The sequence below is a fragment of the Vombatus ursinus genome, unplaced genomic scaffold (genome assembly GCF_900497805.2).
Source record: "Vombatus ursinus unplaced genomic scaffold, bare-nosed wombat genome assembly UNPS02000577.1, whole genome shotgun sequence".
In the NCBI taxonomy this organism is placed as follows: Eukaryota; Metazoa; Chordata; class Mammalia; order Diprotodontia; family Vombatidae; genus Vombatus; species Vombatus ursinus.
In genome coordinates this window covers 3,212,326-3,230,473 of record NW_020940355.1, presented here as the reverse complement: position 1 = coordinate 3,230,473, position 18,148 = coordinate 3,212,326, and the positions used below count along the sequence as shown (strand labels likewise).

General features: G+C 36.0%; 1 long non-coding RNA gene across 4 annotated transcripts in view; it reads left to right on the top strand.

The window, feature by feature from the left end:
• Window positions 1–18,148, top strand: part of LOC114030236 — a 424,548-nt gene that overhangs the window by 96,442 nt on the left and 309,958 nt on the right. The window lies entirely within an intron of this gene.

Sequence of the window (18,148 nt, the reverse complement as noted above, 5' to 3'; positions counted from 1 at the left end):
GTCATGAAGGAAACTAATTTCAAGAGATAAAAGTATATAGTAGGCATGGGAGGGAGCCTATGAAAAAAAACCCAGAGCAGAAGATAGAATGTTGTATACAAGGGACATCAACTAGGTGATCTCGACTGGAGATTAGAATAAATGGGGCATGGTGATGTGAAGTCTGTCTGGAAAGACAGACTAGGCTGTAAAGGATTTTAAATGTCAAACAGGAGGCTGTAGGGAGCCATGCAAGCTTCTTGAGTAAGGGAGTAGGGATGAGTGCCATATATACTTCCATTGTAATTGTTAATGGGACTAAAAATGCGTCTAGTCTAGCCAAACTCCCCTCATTTTCAGATACTTGTTTTGCAATATTAGGGGAAGTTTCACACTTAAATAGTGTAGCCAACCAAAAAGCATCATATCAGACTACATTGCATTTAGGTGAAGAGCACTTTAAAAACAGGACAAACATAGATTTATTGAATTTATGGATTACTTTGATTTATGTCATGTTTTTAGTGTTTGTGTTGTATCTATGGTGTGATGAATGCTGATCAGCATTATTTTAAAATTCTGCTTCCTTTAGCAAGATAGTTCAAGATTATTTTGGGATAATTATGAACAATCATTTAAATTTATTTATTTGAACAATAATTTCAATGTTCCTTTCCAAACTCCATACCCAGCCCTGACATTATGGTAGTATTCACTCATTTGATAAGTAATATTGAGTATCTATCAAAGTTATATATAGTACTATGCTAGGTTTTGAGAAGTGTGCAAAAGGAATGTAATAAAATGTAAAATCTGTGACTCTTTTCTGCAGGTGGGGAGTTAAAACATATCCATATGTTAAGTATCAATTTGAGGCAGCATATAGCTAAGTCACCAAATAATGGATATAGACACTAAGTTGTAATAGAAGTATAATAAAAAGAAAAATCAGTGTGGGCTGGATCAGCTGGGAAGGCCTCTTGAAGGAGATAGCATTTGATTTGGATCTTGAAGAATGGGTAGGAATATGGATAGATGGTGAAAAGTCAACAGCAGAGATGTAGACTTTGACAGAATATAAGGAAATATAAGAATATAAGGAAAGCACAACTTCTGTAGAGACATAAACAACAGGAGCAGAAAAACATTGAGACTAAGATATTACAACTTTTAAAACATCTTTAGAAAAAAATCTTGATATTATTAGGGAAGGGAAGGGGGAAGAATATGAGCAATTGCGAATGATGTGACTATTGTTTCAGTAAGATTAAAAAAGTGTTGTTAACTTATTAGCTCTATTAGCAATAGTGCCTTAGCTCCATTCTTTAAAACTAAGAGTCTTAACGTTTTTAGTGTCACGGACCCCTTTGGTAGTCTGATAAAGCCTATGAAACCATTTTCAGAACAATATTTTTAAAGGTGTAAAATAAAATACATGGAATTACATAGGAAACCAATTATATTCAAATGCAGTTATCAAAATGTTAGAAGAAAAGTTCACTGGCCCCAGGTTAAGAACTGCTGAGTTTAGAAAGAAAAGAGTATTCTTGTATTTGTATACTGTGTGAGGAAAAAAGTACTAATTACATTTAAAAATGTGTTTAATATTTTATATTTCTGCAGGATGCCCCTTTATTTGAAGGGAGTTTTTTTTTCTTATTTTGGGGACAGTATATCTCATCCTTTCCCTTTCTGGACATTTTATAAGCTCAGACTGATGACAGGAAAACAAGAGTTGTCCATTTTCTTTCCAACTCTCTCTCCATCCCCCCTGTCCTTTGGAATCAGCTTATAGGTTATTTATTCTCCTTTTGTCCTCAGGATTGCTTTAGGGTCAGCAATAGAAATGACAGAGGACTGTGATTTCTGAGTTCCTTTAGGCAAGGGTACCAGGTCTATTCTAAGCCCTTACAAGGAAATATGACTAGATCTTGTTGGCTCTTTCTTGTTTGTGCTGGTCAAGCTAAATTTTTTCTCATGTATTTTGAAAATTAGTTAGTATGGGAAAGTCACCCAAGATAAGGGAGGGAAACTGAAACAAACCAAAAAAGGCTAGGCTATTTCTGTGTTCAAACACACACACACACACACACACACACACACACACCCACACAAGCTTTTAAGACAATCAGAAAGGCCAGAAATAAGCAATGTTCTCTAATCTAGCTCAAAAAGGATGAAATAATTGAGTCCCCTTTAACCATAACTTGGCTAAGGTTTCCAATGTAGAACACAGTTTTGCAGTAGTGGCATTTTGTCTCTTATTCCCATTATAGAAAGTTTGGGACATTAAAGTGGAAGAAAGTTAAAATCCACTCTAATTTTCCAAACATTAAATGCATAAAGAGTCATTCTGACATCTTTAAGAAAGAAAAATCATGGATTAAAAAAACAAATTTGAGAGAGAATTTCTCCCCCTTCATTCATATTGATTCCAAAAGCCTTCTGGTTAGCTTGGAAAATTATGATTTAGTTCACCTTGAGAAATACAGACTACTGCGAATTCTGTATATTCAGCTGTTCTTGGTGTGGATGAAATATGTTGCCCAGTTCAATGGTTTTCAGGCCTCCAGAGCAATGCCTGTTCCTTGTAAACATTACCTCTCAAGTAGCAAATATAAACATCAAAGGCTGAGAATCTTACACTGTACTAATGCATGGAGTTCATAGTTAATTTTTTTCCCTCGCTGCCAATAGTCAAGTATCACCTTAAACTAAGCAAAACAAATCTGTTTTTATAATTGAATTAGGTTTAGAGTAGGCATCTGATATTTTATTTATTTAATTCATTTAAAGTATGCCACAGGCCCTAGGGGGCCTGTATGAGTGAATTAGATATGGAATTTAACATTTTTCAAATTGAAAATCAGAAGCTAAAATTTCTCATAAAGGAAAGAGAAAAAAAACACTCTCAAACAACAGCCTATTAATAGTACCAAATGAGAAAGGTCTGCAATTAGTTTTGTATGATACCCCCCAAATCAACAAATGGTTGTCAGCACATTCTCAGAGAAGAGGCATCATTTGAGAGGATATTAATTTATTGGACTCCTTTTCAAATTTTTTAAAAGCTTGCTTGATCTATCTTTTTTTTTTCCTCAAAGTATGAGAATGGGTAGTAAGTTCAAAATAAATTTGGTAGTAAGTCAAAAACCACTTATAGCCACCTTTGTATCACCTGCAGATTTTATTCTTCTGAGATCATGATGTTATATACAAATGCCAGAGAGATTATATGTTTTTCTCAGTGTAATCATACCTTTAATAATAGTGACCCAATCAGCATTATTTAACAATAATGCTTTGACTTCATTATAATCAAATGGCTAGAAAACTCCCCTGAAGGGGTGAAATTGAGGGAATGTGATCAGGCTTTAAGGATTCTAGAGCATACCCTACTGGCTCTCAACCCACACGTAACCATGAACAGGTAATATGTGGCTATAGATTTTCTTGATGATCTTGGCAAGGAAAGGGGAAAGTTGTGGAAGAGTATAGTTAGGGGTGGGGAGAAAGGAATTAGTACGTATAATCACCAGTAGAAGTATTATTTAGTCTTTTGTCTTATCTATTTTAAGCTTTTATAACATGAATTTTGCTGCCCAGGATCATAGGTCTGTTTTGGTTCTACGTCTATGATCTCCAATTTATCAGATTGTTCCCATGGAACAAGCTGCCCCTAGGATTGTTGCTTCCCCTAAACTGTGCTTTCTTCAAAGCAATATGTGATATTATGTGGTGTGTGCCGTTACCAATTTCTTAGTCTTGCCATTCTTTCTCTGATTCCCCATCTTTTAAATCATATGGAGACCCTGTGGGCCAATAATATCCCTGAAGTAGCAATCATATTTATTTGTTTTGCTACAGAGGGCTAGTGGGAGCCCCAGGGAAGGTGCTTGGTGAAAAAATATTTTAGCTGTGTGGGACTCTTAGTGGTCCCCATATTACAGCAGCAGGCCCAATTTGGTTTTCTTTTCTTCATTTTAAGGGAATATTTCTACTTAACTCTTTGATCATCATTACTAGGCATATACCTGCACTAAAGGAGTTTTGAGGAAAAAAGCTATTGATAATCGACATCACCTCTTGGAGAGGCCCTGATTATTGATTCTTTTTATCTTGACAAAATACATTTATTGTATTTTACTCGTGAATAAAAGAAAGCCATCATGATATCTCCATTTACATCTATATCGATCTCTGTCTCTTCATATCTGCTTCCATTTCTAGTCCTCCTCCCCCTCCATCTCCTCCATCTCCTCTCCCTGGCTTGTCCCTCCTCCCCCTCCATCTCCACCTCTAGCTCTACCTCCATCTCCATCTCTAGACTGGTCACCCATTGGTCACCCATTGGTCACCCATGAGTTACATAGATGCGCTAAAGATAAATGATGATCTGGGCCTAGACTTGAATAGAGTGAGGGTAATGGGCTAGATTTCATTTGGAAAATTATACGGTAATCTCAATGATCCTAAATTTTCTGCTATTATAAAAAAGATCCATCTCTACCAAGATTATAGCTTTGAGGATCACAGATCATCAGATTGAAAAGATCATAGAATTTGAATGGACCTTAGAGGTCATTTTGTCCAACTACCTTATCTTGCAGGTGAGAAAACTGAGGCTCATATGGATTGAATGACTTGTCTAATGTCACGTCTGTGGTAAATGGCAAAATCAAGATATGAATCCAGATTCTCTGACTCAAGAATAGTGCTCCTTCCACTAACCGTGGTGTCTCCCTATTGTATATAACTTGCCATGATCTCAAAAGAAGGACAGTGGAGACTCATACAGAAATGTTATACAGAATACCATTAAAGGTATGCATGATTAAAAAAAAGAGGTAGATGGACTAGGTAGATAGAATGAGAGACATGTATGCTGCATTAATATTTATAATAACAATGGTGATGAGGATGAGGAAGAAAAGGAGGAGGATGAAGATGATGAGGCTAGCTAACATTTTTATAGCACTTTAAATTTTGCAAAGAGCTTTATGTGTGTTAAATCATTTGATCCTGACAACGATCCTATGAAGTATATGCTATGATAATTCCTATTTTATAGATGAGAAAACTGAGATATTCAGAGATTAAGTGACCAGGGTCACACAGCTAGTGAATAGCTGAGGCAGGATTTGAACTCAGGTCTTCCAGAATCCAAGTCCTGCACTGACTATCTGTCCTATCTTTAAGATGCTACAAAAAAAGAGAAAATATTGGGTGAATCTTCTATAGGTTATTTACAGAAGATTATGGATGACAATTGCATATGATGGCAAGATATAAAAGGACTGTGATCTGCAGTGGTGTAAGGCAGTATGGATTAAGAAAAAATACCTAAACAAGAAATGTTGGGTATATGAACATATGAAGGCCTCATGAGGCAATGGAAAGAGTACTGAATTTGCAGTTCTAGGACCTGAGTTCAAATCTCAGCTCTGCTACTTACTGTGTGAATTTTAGCAACTTCCTAAGCCTTTCTGGGTCTCACTTTCCTCCTCTGGAAAATGAGGAGGTTAGATGTACTAGATCAGAAGTGTCAGGCACATTGCAGCCACAACACTCTTAAGTGCAGCTAGAAACAGATTAAAATGAAATTGGGAAACATTTATTTATTCATTTGCTTATAGTCATTCATTCATTTATTTATCTATTCATTCATTAGCTCATTCATTTAGTACTCATTTGCTTTTATTTTCAGCATAATTCAATTGAATGTTTATCTGTTTACCCCACTCATAGCAGTCTAAAATCATGAATTTAGCAGGCACACTGATAACAGCAAGAAATGACAACTAAGATTTTGAGGACAAGGGAGACAGAAAAACTATGAAAAGTAGGCATGAGAATTAAAGAAATCCTTAGAGAAATTCTGAGCCATTTAGAGTCAAAACAAAAAGCACAATACGTTTTAATAATCCCTAAGGTCGTGGCTATATTGTGGCACCATACAATAACTGATGTTTATAATTAGGACCAAAGGACCTCAGGAAGAAATCAATTGACATTTGTTGTACTTTGTTAAAGAAGGCAAAGAACTGAAATTTTATTCAAAATGAGTAAAGTGGAAAAAAGTAATGTTCTGGCATTGAGAAGAGGGAGGGGTTCTGTCATCTGAAAAATTCATTACAGGCGATACCTTAATTCCAAAATTGGGAAATATTTAATAAAATAAATTAAGATATATTAGATCATAGATAATGTTAATATATCTTTTAAAGTCAATTAAGTGTTAGGGATCCCTGATTCTGTTTGAGTTTGTCCCCATTGTTCTAGATGACCTCCAAGATCCTTTCCAATTCTTGATATATTATATAATTTGTTGTTGCTGTTCAGTCTTTTTTCAGTTGTGTCTGATTCTTTGTGGCCCCATTATTTTCTTGGCAAAGATACTAGGGTGATTTGCCATTTCCTTCTCCAGCTCCAGTGCCATTTCCTTCTCCATTTTACAGATGAGAACCTGAGGCAAACAGTGTTGATTAATTTCCCCAGGGTCACATAGCTACTAAGTGCCTGAGGCAGGATTTGAACTCAGGTATTCCTGACTTTAGGTCCAGCACTCTCTCCACTGTGCCACTTAACTGCCCTTTTATATAATAATTTCCTAGCATTTAGGGGAAAAATGCGGTAGTCTGACTTTGGTTTTTAAACCTGGCTTTGGTCCTCAAATCTGGTTTAAACTGAATGGGCAGAGATTTAACAAACTGATTTAGTTAGAATTCAAGAGTAAAAGATATCGTGAAGCATGTTTATATGCTCTGGTCAGGAATAAATTGGAGATAGCCACTTTGAAATCTGAGAAATTAAGTTTTCCAGAGAAGTAGAGTATTCCTTTCACCTTTGTGAATTTTTGTATGTGATTTAAGGGGGGGGGGGGTAGGAGTTCATTTTGTTTCAATCATTCAAGTAAAGCCCAATATGCTGTCTGAAGTCAAATGGGTTTCATTTTGATTGCCCATACAGGACAATATACTGCAATCCTATTTAAATGAATCCCATTCTATAAGGAAAGGTTTAGCATAAGTTAGGAAGAAGATAATAGTTTTTTACCTATCAGAAGGAAAAGATTTTGGGAAAACTTCAAAGCATCTACCAAACAAAGATGTACTCCAACTCAGCATCATTATAATTTTGGGTAGTTTGGTATTTTTCTAAGTGCTAAGTAATATCAAAATAATAACAAAACCAACCAATCAAACCAAAACTCACTAAAACAGAAAACCATTTGAGTAAGAATTACACACACAACAAAATCCTTGTAGGAATACCAAATGAGAACATCTTAATTTAGAAACATTTCTTTGTGTAATGTAATTTACCATTTTAATTCAGTAATTATTCATTCAGTGTCTCCTACATGTAAAATACAGCATATACAAAGACAAAAATGAAAAACATAGGTTCATAAACAAATTGTGTTTATTTTACTCTTCCAAACTTTAATAGTATAGTCATAGCAATGATTTGAGGCAGCTAAGTGGTGTAGTGAAGAGAGAATTATACTTATAGTCAGGAAGACCTCAGTTTAAATCCTCCCTCAGACACTTATTAGGTATGTGACCTTGAACAAATCATTTAAGCTCTCTGGGACTCAGTTTCCTCATCTGTAAAACCAGGAGGGTAGAATAAATGATCTTTAAGGTCCCTTCTAGCTCTAAATCAATGATCCTACGTAATGGATTGAAATTAGGATTAGTTATCAGAAAAGCACTAGTAACATAAGTGATAATTTACATTAAAATCTACATTAAGTGATTTTTCAATTTAAGTGATTTTAAAATTTACGTAAGTGATAATTTACATTAAAATATTTAGTGTCACAATTTTAGTGTTTATTAAGATATGTGATTTGTCTCAGTTTCTTAAACCCAGGTTTCCCTTGGACCTTAACCATTGGAAGATCAAAACAGTAATGTGATTTTCCCTCATCGCTTTACATATTTAAAAGCAAACATTATTTTATTCCTTGCATTTCTTAAATTCTAAGAATACTAGAAAGCAAAGAATTATTCAATAAGTGTTTATTGTATGTCTATTATGTGCCCAACATTATGCTAGGCCTTTCCATTTCTTTTATATCATCTTATTTTTAGGTCATTGCTTTTAAATTCCTTCAGTTCCCATTCACATGTCTATATTTAATGGCTACTTTTCTTTCCTAAATGATCTTCAAAATTTGTATAAATAAAGAACCAATATGTTTGGTTTTCTGCTCTTACCATGTTTACATTATAAGGGGGGAAGCTTCTTTCATATCTGTTATTCAGATATACAGATACTACATATATATAATACTATATACATATATACTACATATATTTATAGCTCTGTGACATCTGAAAATAAGTGTCCTTCCCTTTCTTTGCATAGAAAAATGTGTTTCAGATGTAGCAGAAGGAATTTAGATCTTTTCTATAGAATTGGTGATAATTTGTTTCCCAGGTCTGCCTCTCTTTCAAAGACAATATCTACCTCATAACTTGGACCACATATGGTTGGAGAAGTCATAGACTTCTGTTAGCTTTTCTGTTATTTGGGGGCAGGACAATTTTTATCTTCTTCCTTTTTTCCTTTTCACTAGTAGATTGAATTACTAGTAAAAGCAGGTAGGAGTTGAGACTGGAGAATAATTTGGGATCAATTCCTGTTGTATTTAATTTAATTAAAAATTAATAGTAGTTTTTTTTTTTGTGGATTCCTGGAAAGTCACATATAATCTGTAGATCTGGGACTAAAGCCACAGAATGCTTTTTGTATAAAGGAATATTGTTCTAATCCAAAAGATTTTTATGTGTGAAATTACAGCTTCAAATTAACTACTCAATTTTCAGACTTGATAGGAAGGCTGATCTTATTCTCTATTGTCATTATCAGTCAATTTAGTCTATAGTATGCATCCTGTCTTAATATTTTCTTCCTTTTCCCTTCCCCCTCAACCCTAGAGATCACTCTCTGTGTGTATGTGTCAAACTTCCCTTTCTCGCCTCATATTTCATCCTTCCAGGATCTGTAAAATGTCCAAGTTCTCATAGCTCACTTAAAAATGGATTGAGTCCAGAGGGACTAGCGCTCTCTACTCATTAATCTATCAGTTGCAAATTTACAGGCTTAAACTTATCTGTGCAAAGAGAGGCAGCTGAGAAGGAAAAAGAAAGAAAGGAAGAAAAGAGGGAAGATAGAAAGGTGGAAAGAAAGAAAAAGAAAAAGGAAGTGAAGATTCTTTTCTAGAAAAGGATGAAATTCACTTTGATTATAAGATTGTTACATTAATATTTTTTTCTTTTCACAGTGAATTTTGCATAGGGTAGTAGAAAGATAGGCCAGCGTGACTCGTTCCCATGGAAGAGTGAGGATGGATCCTGTCTAGATCTTCAGCATTGACTCAGCTCTGTGGTTAAGGAAGAATATTTACATCTTAGGCATCTTAGTTGGACAGGAAGGGATATGGGAGAAATCCATGAGCTCTGACCTTATTGTGAAGCTAGGATTATAACCCAGAGCCTATTTTAGCTAGAAATACTTAAGTCACATGCTTTAAATGCCATTTAAATTAAAATAAATATTTAGAGTATTTCTCCCCCACCCTTACCATAGTCTGATGCAAAATGTATTAAGTGTCACTGTCTAACTCAAGAATAAACATAACTTTAATTAGAAAGGATGCCTTTATTTAAAGCTATAAAGCATCATTAAATGGTGTTTATAACTAAGCCTGACTGCCTGTGCCTAATAGCCCATCTAGGAAAGGGAGTCCCATATTTTTTCTTTGTCTTAGTGCTGTCTGGGAGAATTTATTTGCACAGAACTTTCCAATCTGAAAGTCTGTGTCATTGTTTAGACTCTGCATGAGTAAACAGGCAGGATGGCAAACTTCCTCTTCAGGTAAGGCTTATGTTTCTCTAGCCAGTCTGCAGTTTCTTTATCCTTCCACTATAGAAAACCTGACAATTTTTCTGTTGAGAAGTAATTCAATTGAACAAATTCCTGTTTAACACCTTTATGTCCAGTTGGACTCTGTGGAAGTGTGCCAACATATACAGGCTAGGAAAGATCAAGGAGAGGAAAGATCAATGTTGACCTGAACCACAATTATTTTTCAAAGGCCCACAGAGAATATTGGGATTAGATTTTTGAAAGGCACTGGTAGCAATAGTGTCTTGAATTCTGTGTAACACATTTTACAAAGGACATTGATAAACTAGGAAATGTCTAGAGGCCAGTAACCAGGATGGCCTAGAAACTATGTCATATAAGGAATAATTTAGGGAACCAGGTAGGCCTAGCCTAGAAAAGAGAAAACCTGGGTGTAGAGGAGAGCCCATGGTAGCTCTCTTCAGGTATTTGAAGGGTTGTCACATGGAAGAGGGAGTATATTTACTCTTTATTGGCCCACAGGGGAGAATTTGGACAAACAGACTAAAGTTATAGGGTAGGAAGTTTTGGTTTGCTCTAAGGAACTTGATTATCTCATGATTTGAGGTGTTCAGCAATGGGATTGGATTTCTCTCTATTTTTCTCCCTTCATTCAATAATTTAATTTGTTAAATTTACATAAAATCACTTGACTATTTCATGCATCTTCACAACCAGGTGGAGCATTTGCACCATTGGTATTCTCGTGTGGAGCATTTGTGCTCTCTCTTTGGAAACGAGCCTCATCAGACCCTGACTTAGTTGTTTATGAGCTGGACAATGCTAGATCTTCAGTCTCTCTGAGACTATTGCAGGGGTGATAAGTTTGTAGTTGGCCTTCTCTTTGCAGAGGTTGTCATAGGTTGCTTTGTCAAACAGAACCAGATTATCAAGCTCATCTTGAACTTCTTCCTCAGACCACTTTGTTTTAGCTTTGACCTTATACAAAGTCTTCCCCAGGTCTTGGATGACTTGCTGGGGGGTATTTCTCTTTCTTCTCATCCTTAGGTGGCATTGTGAAGCTTCAGGAGCTTTGGCAGCTACCACTATATAACTAAGGGATGGGTGTTCTTATGAAGTAGTGATTACCACATTGCTAGAAGCATTCAAACAATTGCTAGATGAATGTATGATGAGAATGTGGTAGAAATAATTCTGTTTTTGACTTTGGTCATTGGACTAGATGATCTCAGAGATCCCTTCCAGCTTCAGAATTCCAGGGCTAGTAGAATTTGGGTAGTTGGAGTTTTGGGTAGGGTATTCTTAGTGGACAATGGCAAATTTGGTGTGGCAACAGTGAGAAGAATGGTATCAAAGAGGTAAAGCTGGAAGGGAGTTTTAAGGTCACTTAATCCAAACCCTTGATTTCACGGATGAGGAAAAGGGGAAGACACTTGCCCAAAGTTACACTGGAAGTAAGTATCAGAGCTGGGATTCAAGCCCAGCCTCTCTGACTCCAAATCCAGCACTCTTTCTCCTACATTGTGGTGGAAGGTGGGCTTTAAGACTGAATAGATGAACTAGGACCAGATTATGGAACTCTTTGAATACTAGCCTAAGAAGTTTGCTCTCATCCTAGTGGCAATGGGAATCATCACAGGTTCCTGAGCAAGGGGAATGAATAGCTTGACAAAACTTGTATTTCATGAAGGTCAACCTGGTAACAACAGTGTGCCAGCAAAACTCAAGGGGCAGAGACTGGATACAGGGAGTTTGTATATGTTACTATCAGTCAGGAAACAAAAATTTATTAAACTTTATTTATTTATTTATTCATAAAATTTATTAATTATCATCAGGTGTTATGCTAGGTACAGAATCACAAAGACATAAAGTAATCCCTACCCTAAAGAAACATATTCTAATGGGGTAGACAATATGGACATATATAGGGAGAAATGCAAGACCAGGTACAAGATAAATTTGAAGGATGGAGATAGCAGCCAGTGGAGGAGAAACAAGGAAAGGTCTCATGCAGAAGGTGACTGTTGACCAGAGTTTTCTCTAGTCGACTGTTGACGGAAGTGGTAATGATAACGAAGAGAAAGGAGTGAATCACCCGGAGAGAGTACAAAGGAAAAATTGACAGAAGTTGGTCATAAACTGGTTGTAGGGGATAAAGTGTTGGGAAAATTGAAGATGATTCCTAGTTTCTTAATGTGGGTGACTATGAATAATGGGAGAATGATGGTAAAGAAATATGGGGAAAGAAAATTGATTTGGGGGGCAAGTGGAGTGCGTTCAATGTTGAACATATTGAGTTTGAGGTAACACCAAGACAATACTTGCCTTCAGGGAAATAAGACCCATGGAAAAGTACATTGTACTGCCCCAGGCCAGATATGATTACTGAGCAAGTGCTCTAGGATTTCAAAAGAGAGTTTAAATGTGTCAGTAGTCAAAGGAGGCAGGTGATCAATTAGTCAATCAGTCAGTCAGCTAACAAACACTTATGTGCCTACTCTGTGCCATATACCATGCTAGGTACTAGGATGTAAGGTAATGGGGCCCTATTCCTTGGTTTTTATTTAAAAAAATATGTACAGTAAAAAGAGATACATTGGGAAGAAAGAGGTGTTTGGAGAGAATTTGAAGTGAAGAAGAAAGATTTATAATGTCAGTTTGGGAAGATATAGGCAAGAGTCTGATTTTCTAAAGACATTTTTGAAAATAACTCCAAAATTAGATTTTTTTTAAAAGGATTAAAGGAAGATAGCCTATCATATCATTAGCACATGCAAGTCTTATATCCAAATCTTAGTGTACCACTAACTTGATTAAGTGACCTGAGGCAAGTCTCTCAAATTTTCTAATGATTCTATTTCCTAGGAATAGCTCGCCATTTATTTAAAAAAAAAAAAGGATCAAGGTGTAAATAACAGCACCTTGACTCACAGAAATCATGAAAATTAAGATCATCTTTGCAGAACATTTTAAATTTCCAAATGAAATACATTTGCATAAATACAATTGTTGTCCTCCTTATTATCATTAATTGTCCCCAAAATTCATAGTAACAATAATAACATCAATGGAGCATTTTCCTATTTTGTACTTTTGTATTTTTGTTCTTTTGATACAGCATGATTATGAAAGTTGAGTCCTCGTGAAATGAATGAGTAACCTGTTTTTATGCAGTTGAAAAGAGCGGCAAACCTTTCAAATATTTATTTTTATATTGATCTGTGAATGAAGACTTAGAAGAATGTAATATGAAAGGCTATCAATACTACTCTTTATTTTTAATCTAGCAGCTGATTTCAGCCTGTAAAATGCTATGAAAATATTTTCAGTTCCCTCTGTTTACAAGCAGCTCTAATGGTATAGATCGGGTGCTTGTCTGAGGTGCTGATGTGCCTTCTGTGGAATTCTCAGAACAGGGCTTACTTGAAAAGAATACATTAAGATTGTCAGAATGATTCTTTTCAGTAGGCTGAGCCTTTGCAGATGCTCTTTGTTGAGGGGAAATGCATTCTTCCAAAAGTCCCTCTGATCTTCTGTGCAACTGAAAATATCAAATGTTCTTCTGTCACTTGAACTTCTCTGTAAATGGAGCTCAGAAATTTTATTTTCTGGACTACAATGATTCAAAGCTTGTGGTATTTCAGGACACAAGGGAAGAGGATGGTTCTTGAAGAAAAATTAACTTTTTACTTGGTGATTTATAAAAAAAAGGAAGATTTCTTTGAAAAAGTCAAAATCATACTTGAGATGCTTCTCCCCATTTGATAATCATTATGTTTCTTTTCCTCTGATTCTTGCAGTTGAATCAATACATTGGATGAAGATTATACTACAAAATGCATTTCTTAATATTTACGTTAGTAAGAAATATTGAGGACAGAAAAAAAGACATTCATATATGATATTGTGTCTGTGCTTAACTTTGGAAAATTGAGTATTAGACGGGAGTGTATTGCCTGGAGTTGGGAAGAACAACTTGTTTGCATGAGAAAAGGGAGTTTTGAAGGGATCTACAATTTGTGAGCAGTTGGTTTAGAAAACCATTTACAGCTTAGGTTGATAGTGGTTTTCCTCAGAAGTACTCAAGTTGATTTATAGAGCTTATAAAATGTGTTGTCCTCTGTACCTGAAGATGATGCTACTGACCCACTGTTAATAGGGCATGCACTGTAAGGTTTTTTTTTTTCTGGTAGTAAAACATAAAATAAAACAATCACCCCTTTGGGAAAGTTCCTTAGAAGGAAGGGACTATGTCTGTTAAATTCAGTTTATGTGATGTCTAGCACAATGTTACATGTAGATAAGCTTTTAAAATGCTTTTGATTACAGTGATGAATGAAAGAAGTGGGAAATAGAAATAGGACAGCTAGAAAAGGAGTTTGGTCAAGGGATGAATGGAGAAGAGGGTGAAAAAATGAGTGGAGAAGAGGGAAACTTTTGCATGATGTCATAACCTTTTTCCCCCCCTTTTTTTTTAAGAAAAGAAACAGTAGCTCAAAATAGCTTCCTGAGCCTCTGCCAAGAAGTTTGTTTTTGATCCAAATGTTCCTGGGAATTTCAATGTGATTAGAGTCTAGTCAAGTGGCCAAGGACCATTCCTACTGCTTGCTGTCTTCCTCAACTCTGCATCAAGCCTGGCTGTGCAGTCTGATATTATTATTTTGTTAATTTGTTCATTCAACAGATATTTTTTAGGGCCTACCACATGTGTAGCCCTGTGGTAGGTGTTATGAATCTTGCTGTTTATCCTCTCAAATTCCAGGATCATTTAAGGGAGGCAAGAGAGAATTAGAAATTGTGTTTATACATGGAAGTAGAAATTAAGATTTGCTTATACAGAGAGGGAGAAACCCTGTGAAAATTTTCAACAGTGTATATTTCATCTCATTTTTCTTATAAATATGGGAGAATATAATATAAATATGGCATTCTGTCATCGTAGGAGGGACATAAACTTTTGAAGTGTACAGATTTTTGTCTTTGGTTAAAATATATTTCACTGAGGCATTTCCTTTGAGAAAAATTTCTAGGTTTTTTTGGGGGGAGGGGAGGAGGGAGTAAAGAGAGTGGAATATACAATGTGTGACTAATGTTGACTTGAATAAAAGTCAAGCACAATATTCCAGGCAATGTCTGCTAAAAAAAGTAAATGTTCTTCTCAGATAACATACTGTATATGAACAGTACTAAAGTACTCAAAATATACTTGCACAAGAAAAAAAATTAGATCTATTAATGTATGTTACTAAGTTAAAAACTTACCTATTGTATTTTTTTTTTACTATTTTTCCAAAATAAAGTCAAATATTCAATAGGAGTACAAAAAGGCATTTATAATAACTTCATTTTTAAGGTCAAGTACACAATTGTTATGAATTCTAGTTTTTCTCATTTTAAAAAAATTCATTTTAAAAATGAATAAATTTTATAATTTTTTCAATTTAAAAAATGATTTTTTTTGCATTTTCATCTGATTCATCAGTTCAATGAGAATTTTACTGTTATTGGATACGAACATTTATCAACGCAAAAAGGTTGCTTATCATTCAGGTTACATAACAGTCTAGTGTAAGAGTATGTTCTCCCTACCTCTGATTTAACTTTATTCTATTAACTAGGTAGAACTGAGCCCTCCTTGTTGTGCCCGCATATGGAAAATATTTCACACTTCATAGTTGAGGCCCAAACTGAAATAAAGGGAACACATATATATTCCCAAACTATTCCATATGTGTTCATGCCCTCCATCACCCAGAGCTGTTAGACACCAACTCCAAAGGCAGGATTACTTGATTTGATGACAGCAGGCCCTCTGACCTCAGCATCAAATTATTACATTTGTGAGTAGGGGCCCCTAGTGTCGGGGAAGAAGATCCTGGTTTTTCAGTCCCTAAATCTTGCTTTGGGGCTGCAGGGAATTCTGACCTATTCTCATTCCTCAGACATCTCCAGAGCCATGAAACATTTTGAAAAGTCCACTTTGGTTCAGACAACTTATTAGAAGTTGATGTTTTAGAATACTTTCCAAAGATGCACAGATGAGCAATAAAACTTCTCTGGACATGTGGTCTTAACTTTTTTTTTTTCTGGCATGTGAATGCACCAGAATGTGTATAAGCCTTCCCAAGGGGACACAATACTGGTAGAGTGGACAAAATACTGGCCTGGGAGTTGAGTTCTAGTCTTGGTTCTGTTGCTAATTAATTTTGTGACCTGAGGTCAGTCTCTAATCCTCTTTGGGTTTTAGTTCCTTCATGTGTAGAATGAGACGGTAGGACTAGGTAGTCCCTCATAGCTCTATGGTATCTGTTATTATGGTTCAGTAGATTTCTTGGTTATTATGTGTTAATCAATTTTTTGTGCCATTTCTAGTCTTTGTTTTGGGTGGGTTTGTGGGCCCAACTTATAGCTTTTGGGTGTACTTATGAGGATGATAATGGATCTCAGGATTGAAAGCAAGGGTAATGTGAGGCTCAAATGAGATAATGGATGGACAGCATTTTGCAAACTTTAAGATGCTATGTAAATGCCAGTTGTTGTTGTTAATTATTATTATTATCTTCCTACAGACACCAGGCCTCTAGTCTGGTGATGACTTCATTCCCAGAGCCTTCTATTACACTCCTGCTGAGCCCAAGCAATGTTTATAGAGCAATGCAAGGGTGTGCTGGTAAATGTTTTACAACCAGACTCTCCAGAAGGAAAAAGAAATGTACAAAGACAGTTATAACTTTAATTTACATTATTATTACTTTATTAAATCTAGACAATCAACAAAAGAAATCAAGGCCTAATTTACAGCAATTGAGAAATTTAATAATTAGATTCTTGCTGTTTAGGGCTGACTTCAGCACACAGTTAGAAGACACCTTAGGATTCATCTAGATTAACCCTTTTACTTTGTGGATAACAAAACTGAGATCTGGATTAGAGAAGATAATACATGGTGCAGTAGAATTTGTGTTAGAATTTGGAGTCAAAGATGCCAGCTCTGCTACATACTACCAATGTGATCCTAGGCAGGTGACTTCAACTCTTAACCTTGTGTTCCTTATCCACAAAATGAGGGTGTTAAATTAATTGGATCTCTAAGTTTCCTTCCAGCTCCTATGTTGTTTTAAGATCTAATGGACTATCTTGTGGAATGGCAGATTGCTTCCACAGTTTTCTCATCTATTTCCAGGACCCCACCTACCCCATCAAATCAGCCCAGGCTGTCCTCTAGTGATTACACCAAAAAGAGTTGGCCAAATTGTAGATGTTCCAGGTTGAATGGGAGAAGACAAAATGTCTGGAATATATACCAAGACAATGAAGAATACAAAATGGACATATATAAGGTAGAGGCCGTATTAGAGTAGGGACACCTACACTGACTGAAGACTTGAGGTAATTTCTTAGTTTCTTTGGGGTACTACTGGTCCTGAATCTTTGGGCTTTCAGCTTTGACAGCGCCTTTTGCCAATCCATTGTAACATCACAAACACACACTGGATCCTGAAGGGAGAGGGTGCATTGCACTGGCATAAGTGACATTTTACTTTAGCTCCTGTCTTGATCTGGTGCATATAGTATCATGGTGGGGTTACTCTTATAGACTGTGCTGCTCCATCTCACATCATGGCCTCCTTGTCTATACTTCTCCTGCAAGCTGACCTCAGCTGAAAAAAAATGTATATACTATATGAGAAAGAGCTCCTTGTAGTCAAGGCCAAGTTTGAAGCTTTAAAGACGTTGCTTAAAGAGAAATTGGCACCCCATCATTGTTCTCACCAACAATACAAATGAGGAGCATCTTTAGATTACTTATTAGGTATTCACATCTTGGTGGTATTTTAAAACAGGTTTATGTTAGCATCTTCTCAATTCTGAAATAATGCAGACTGGGGTGGGAGAGGGGCAGACATGTGACCATGGAAATAGAATTTGAATGCCCATTGGATCACTCGATTTAGTGAGCCCTCCTGCAGACTCGAACTTCACAACTACTCAGCTTCAAGTGGTTCTACTAGATCTGGTATTCCAGTGTGACTCCTGCACGTGGAGGAGAGGGAGGGTAGCTGTATTTTTACTTATTCTTGTACATGTTCTCTTGGGAGATCCAATGAATTGTGCAGTACTCTCCTTGCTAGCTGCACGAACCTGTTAAAAGCTTACATAGCATTTCCAACTATTCACCATATAGGTATTTTTCATCACTATATGTGATAACCTAGAATAATATTCAGGTCTGTGAGATCTATGAAGGCAAAGACCTTACCTAAGGGGGAAATGTCAGTTTCATTGC